At 39.8% G+C, this 6,646-nt stretch overlaps 1 non-coding gene across 1 annotated transcript; it reads left to right on the forward strand.

Annotated features, from left to right (window-relative positions):
* The first annotated feature begins 5,969 nt into the window (after positions 1 to 5,969).
* LOC134546049 (5S ribosomal RNA) lies at positions 5,970 to 6,088 on the forward strand. Its single transcript, XR_010079002.1, has one exon. It is a non-coding gene; the product is annotated as a 5S ribosomal RNA (ribosomal RNA).
* The last annotated feature ends 558 nt before the right edge of the window (positions 6,089 to 6,646 follow it).

A 6,646-nucleotide genomic window follows, 5' to 3' on the forward strand; every position in this document is an offset into this window, starting at 1 on the left:
TGACATTGTTTCTTCGTTTGATTAGCTCGTCCAGCTCAGGGTCATTTTGGAATTTCTTGGGAGCAACTTGTGTAACAGTGGTGGCATTTTTGATGTGTTGTTGTATTGTATCTGTTATTAATTTTACTTCTGTGTCTATGTCTTCAGGTGGGAGAAGGTGAACTTCAGGGTATGCTTGTATGTCGGCCTTAAATTTAGTCCAGTCTGTACTGATAATTTTTCTGTGTAATTTACTGTTTTTGGTTGGTATCGACACTGTGGCAATTACCGGCATATGATCAGAAGAGAGTTCTTGAACCACCTCCATTGAAGTGACCATTTGTGTGTTGGTGACTATGATATCCAGAATGTCTGGAAGAAAATTTGAGTTTCTATGGTAGAATGTTGGTTCTGTTGGGGCTCTGATTGTTAAGTCGTAACTTTCTGCTAATTGCTCCAGTTTTCTGCCATTATTATTATACTGTCTATTTCCCCAAGCCGGTGATTTGGAGTTGAAATCTCCCCCAATTATACATAAGGGTGCCTGTGCTATAATATGATCAATTGTTTCTAAAAGTTCTTTGTTTTTTGGAGTGCTGTAGATCGCAGAGATAATGATGTCACCTGCATTTGATGGAAGAATTATGTTGGTAGTTTCATTTTTGTGACCTATTGGCATGTGTGCTATACTCTTCTTGATTAGGATTGCAGTACCTCCTCCTAATGCCTGTTGTCTGTCCGTTCTGTATATGATGTAATCTGGTATCGAAAATCTCCAATTTGGTTTAAGTTTGGTTTCTGATATTAGTGCAATGTCTATTTCTTCTTTAATTAGGAAGTGAGTGAGTTCGTACTCTTTATTCCTTATGCCATCGGCATTCCAAATTAGAATTTTTAGAATGTTTTGTGCATTACGATTAGGCTCTGTCATGCTGGTTTTTCTTTGTGGTGTGCTTGTAGGTCTTTTGTCTTGAACTTTGTGGTCTAGTTTTATGCTCATGCTCCTCCTCACTAGAGGTGTCGGTGTATGATTCTATGTCCGAGTGAACTTTGGCCATTTTTGATGTTAGTGTCTTGTCATCTGTGTTCTTGTGAGCAGTCAATAACTTGTTTTGTTTGTTATTACAGTTTCCATCTGTCAGGTTTTGTTCTTGTTTTGCCATTGTTTTTCTTGTTCCTGCCTGTGGGTATTCTGGTTGAACGATTAATGTAAGTAGCCCTTCCAAGATGGCTTGTTTCCTTTCCTTAGAGGTCTGACATTTTTCTGCTTGCCTCTTGATTTGCAGTATATCTTGTATGGCTTGCTGGAATTCCTCGGATGCCATGAATCCTACTGCTTCCTTGACTTGTGCTATAAATTTTGATCCCTTTCCTAAAACTTCTATGTCGTTCTCTTGACTTGCTGTATTGTTGTTATTTAATTCCTCTGCATTTCTATATTCTGTGATGTTACCTTGTTTGCCAGGATCTATTTTTTCTGTGATGGATCTATCCTGGTTGGGGTACATGTCCTTGTTGGTATTTTCACCTCCCTTTCCTTCTGTGGTCTGGAGTTGTCTGTTCTTTTCCGCCCAATTTAGGTTAAGTGTGGGGAAATTCTTCATAGAAATATCTGGAGCCCTAGGTTGCCTGTCCATGTTTGCCTGTGGAAAATTGTGTTGTCGTCCTTGCACTTTGTTGAGGAGTGCAGTCTGTTTTTCCTTGCGTATGGGGCAGGAAGAGTCATTTGCCGCGTGGTTTCCCTCACAGTTTGCACACTTAAATTCCATTTTATTAGCTTTACAATCCTTGGTGTGATGGTTTCCTGCACATCTAACACATACTTCCCTTTGACAGCATTCTTGACTGTGGTGTCCATATTGCTGGCATTTGTAGCATTGCAACAACTTCATTTGCCTGCGAAAGGGCTCAATGTTAACTCTGACACCTTGGAGTGAGGTTATGTTGTTGAGTTTTTCCTTCTGATTGAGGGGAATTTCCACTTTATAGATAGGGTATTTGACCCTTGTTGTCGCATTGGAAAATTGTGTTACAGTTGTAACATTGAAATCATGTTCCATAAGCAGCTCTTTGACTTCGTCAGCTGCTACAGTCGGGTGAAAACCTCTCAACACTGCAGTGAACGAGTTTGTTTTTTGCTGTCGAAAGGAGTAATGAGGGACATCTTTTAGTATGTCTCTGCAGATGTTATGGATTTCCATTGTTGGACAAAGTATCTTTCCACCCTCCCTGATATATATTAATTGCATATCTTTATGTAGCATCGCTATTTTTTTGGCATATCGCTTGAACATGTCAAGAGATGTAACAATAATGGGAGGGGGTTTCCTTGGCCGTGGTGGCTCAATCACCTCTGGTTCCATGCCTGGATTATTGATTATTATCACTTCAGGAGTTAAGGGGTTTACCCTAGATGGTTCCTTGTCATGTCCTGCACCCTTCCTGAGACCCTCAGAGTGCGGGAGGGCTATTCCCCCGGAGGGTGTGACATCAGGAAAGGGGCCTGCCACAGACTGCTGTACGTCTGTACAGACTCGCCCTGAATGATGTTGTCCGCTTGGCCCAGTCGCTGACCTTGATGCGGCTAGGCCGTGGGGGTCTGACCCCGACTGGGTTTCCACGGGTGTTGTGTTTGAGGCAGCTCCCTTCGTTGGCACCGTTAGGTCTCCCGGGGCTGTTTCAGTTGCCTTGAATGCGTAAACCAAGTGTGGGGATTTAAAATTGTCCCTGACTTCACTGTTTGGGGTTCTCAGCTCACTGTCCGAGAGATGCACTGCTCGTTTATTCCTTTCCACTCTGATTGGAGTACTTGTAGGTACAGAGCTGATTGTAGCCTTTGAATCTTGCTGTGGCTGGTACGATGGTATGTAATCGTCGCTGTTGTCGTCGCTGGGAAGTGTTTCGCCGTTTTTGCCCTTGTTGCCATTGTTGACTTTGTTGCCTGTGGTGTTTGACTTTTCTGTCATGATGGTCTCCAGTTCTTGTCGAGCAGTATGTTCGTGTTTACCTCTTAAATCTTCTGCTTCGGTATTACTACTGAAGCTTACCTGATTTTCTTCATTGTTGCAAAATTTCTCTTGCTTATTCTCCTTTTTACCCATTTTTTTGAGTGCAGAAACCTGTTTTGTCGAAAACTCCTGTTTATTTAATGATTTGTTCACATCCATTGTGTTGTCTCCTCCAAATTCTTCATTGGCTTAAAATTTTTACAAAACATTAAATTTATCTGCCTTTCAATTCACTATTAAATACTCTCCTTCTTCTATTATCAACCGCTCGGCCGAAAGTAGAAAAAGTCGAACGCTGGAAATTACTTTTGTTACACGTCCCTCCGCGGAGCGCGACCAATCACGAGCCGCGGAGCGCTCCGATTGGTCGCGCAACAAGAAGCCAAGAAAACTTTTCACGAAAAAAAATTCAGTACAGCGGCACAGCTCAGACCTACGATGCCCCCCAAGACGAGCGGTAAGGCAGCCAAAAAGGCGGGCAAGGCCCAGAAAAACATCTCGAAGGGCGACAAGAAAAAGAAGCGCAAGAGGAAGGAAAGCTACGCAATCTACATCTACAAAGTGTTGAAGCAAGTTCATCCGGACACTGGCATATCATCTAAGGCCATGAGCATCATGAACAGTTTCGTGAACGACATTTTCGAGCGCATCGCGGCAGAGGCCAGCCGCCTCGCCCACTACAACAAGCGCTCCACCATCACCAGCCGCGAGATACAGACGGCCGTGAGACTGCTGCTGCCCGGGGAGCTGGCCAAGCACGCTGTCAGCGAGGGCACCAAGGCTGTCACCAAATACACCAGCTCCAAGTGAGCAGGTCTGGTGTGCACATGCTTACATAAACGGTCCTTTTCAGGACCAAGAACATGATCATGAAAGGAAATGCTTCTGCTGCTGTTCTACAATTCCCTCAATCCCTATGATAGTAAATGTAAGCTTAACCAAGGCAGAAATATTTTCATTAAAAAAAGTCTTTAAGACGCATGGTTTACTGGCTGAGATATATATATATATATTTTTTTTTTTGCTTACTTCTGTGGTCATTAGTACATTGCTACAAATATATTTATATATATAAAAAAATAAATAAAAAAATCCTTTCTATTTAATTTAGTTAGATCATATATCAATATTAATGGCAAAGACCAGTTGCATCGATTCACTTTGAAAATAATTCCATTTGTGCTAAAACTGGACACAGTAAAAAAAAAAAAAAAAAAAAAAAATATATATATACACACACACACACACACACACACATAATTCGAATTCATATTATGCTTAACTGCGTTTGAATTTGCAATCATGCACAAGATGTTTTGTACTTCGAAGTAAAAACAACATAATGTACTATTTAACTACCCACAGTACAAATGGATCCAAAAAAAAAGTGAATTTTCATGCAGACGAAAATGCTTACATTTATTCTATTTATATTAAGTACCCATTACTAACAGCTTATACTGGGTGGAATACAACAGTTGACATGATTTTACTTATATGGCAATTTAATATTTAACCAAAATTAATGGTAAACTAATATTTTAAAGTGTCATTTATGGCCCCTTACCTTCAGCATGTTTGCTTCCTTGCACACAAACGAGGACAAACACATCACCCAACTGAAAAAAAAAAAAAAAATTTCACTTGCATCACAAATAATTTAAAATTTTTCACCACATGAAGTAAATATTTCGCAATAAAAAAAAATATAGCCCTAGGACTCGTGTGCACACCTTTTCTTCCCCACATCGCACACGCAAACAAAACTTCCAAATTATTACAAAATCACTCGATTATTATACATACATAAACACACATGTATTTTCCGAATAAGTGAGAAATGCAGGCCGATGAAAGTCAAATTTCGTTTCGGAAATTAAATCTCGCACAACTACCGACACATAACCAAACTTGCGTACATTTACATAGCATTAACCCTCTAAATAATAAACAAATGAAAGCAGAAAAAACAACATCGCTACCCACCGCGCGCGCTCCTGGCGGCGGGAGTAGGAACTACTTTGCACACAGACCGACATAGCCCCCTGCCAAAAACAGTAAAATAAATAATATATATAAGTCTTTTGGCGGGAAAAAATTTCTCAACCGCCTGGGAGCACCCTAGTGTGTGCCTGTCTTTAGGTTATGTTACTTTTAACTTCATTTTCTACAGGCAGACGCGAGGGTGCTCGCCCATTATTTTTATTTTTTTAAATTCTTTCCTACCTTTGGTGTGCCATGCAAGAATTTATCGTCAAAATGGCGGCCCCGAGTGCAAATTTCTCGTCTGCACTGCTGGCTGGATGATTATGTGATGTTTTGAAGGAGGGTGTTTTTTTTTTTGTTTGGATTTTGTGTGAGGGGGGGAGGGGGCTGGGCTAGCTTTTTTTTTTTTTTAAATTTTCTAAACATTCATCTCTTATGTAACAGTGTTCAGCATTAAAAAATTTAAAAGAAGAGGCACTTACTCATCAATTTCAAAACAGCCTATGAAGAAAAATAAAAAAAATTTAAATTCATTCCAGTTTTATACATTCATGATTTGATCACATGTATAACTTTTCTTTTTTATTACCTTATTTAATTTTATTATTATTACTACTATTGCTGCTACAACCTAGAAGATACCTCAGTGATACTAATACCTGCTGGTAAAGTTAAAGGTTTCACCTTTCTTTCTTTAAACATATCACAATACCTTTCTTGAGTTAAATATTATCTAATGGCTTTAAGAAGTTATGGTAATGTTCATCAGTTATAGAGTGTGGGTTTGTGTGTGTGTGTGAGAGTGTATTTTGAAGAGGGCTTTGGTGGTTGGGATGGTGAGGGTGGTGGGTGTTGTGTGTGGGGAGGGGGGGGGGGGGGGGGGGAAGTAAAAGAGTGTTCATTACACGATTTCTCCTGTTGTTTGTAACAATCACACCTGGTATAGCTATTTCGAGTGGCAAATACAAACTGCAAAAAAAAAACATCTATATCATTGCCAACGGCCATATCACGATGAACACACCGGTTCTCGTCCGATCACCGAAGTTAAGCATCGTCGAGCGTGGTTAGTACTTAGATGGGTGACCGCTTGGGAACACCACGTGCCGTTGGCACTACTATTTTGCACCCTACAGAAAAAAATTTTTTTTTAAAAATTTCAATTTTAAATTTTTTTTTCCCCCACAATCACCACATTTCCCCCCCCCCCCCCCTAACACACACACACACACACACTCACTCTCTATCAATCAATCAATCAATCAATCAATCAATCAATCACTCACTCACTCACCCACCCAGCAGCAGCTGTGAATCTTTGCATGTGTATACCTCATACAAAATTCAAAGTGAAAAAATAAATAGATAAGTGTATATGTATGTATGTATGTATGTATGTATGTATGTATGTATGTATGTATGTATGTATGTATGTATGTATATATGTATATATATATATATATATATATATATATATATATATAAACACACACACACACACCTATTTTGAAGTTTCTCTGTTTCAGTGGGCAGTTATGTATAATAATGAGAGATTCAAAAAGACGTTGATAACAATGTCATCAATGCCTGTTTAGTGTGCTCATTTGTTGGATGGTCGGCAGCAATACTAGAGGTGGTACAGCTGTAACCTGTAAAATTGTACCTGCAATGTG

This window comes from Bacillus rossius, unplaced genomic scaffold (assembly GCF_032445375.1).
Source record: "Bacillus rossius redtenbacheri isolate Brsri unplaced genomic scaffold, Brsri_v3 Brsri_v3_scf93, whole genome shotgun sequence".
NCBI lineage: Eukaryota > Metazoa > Arthropoda > Insecta > Phasmatodea > Bacillidae > Bacillus > Bacillus rossius.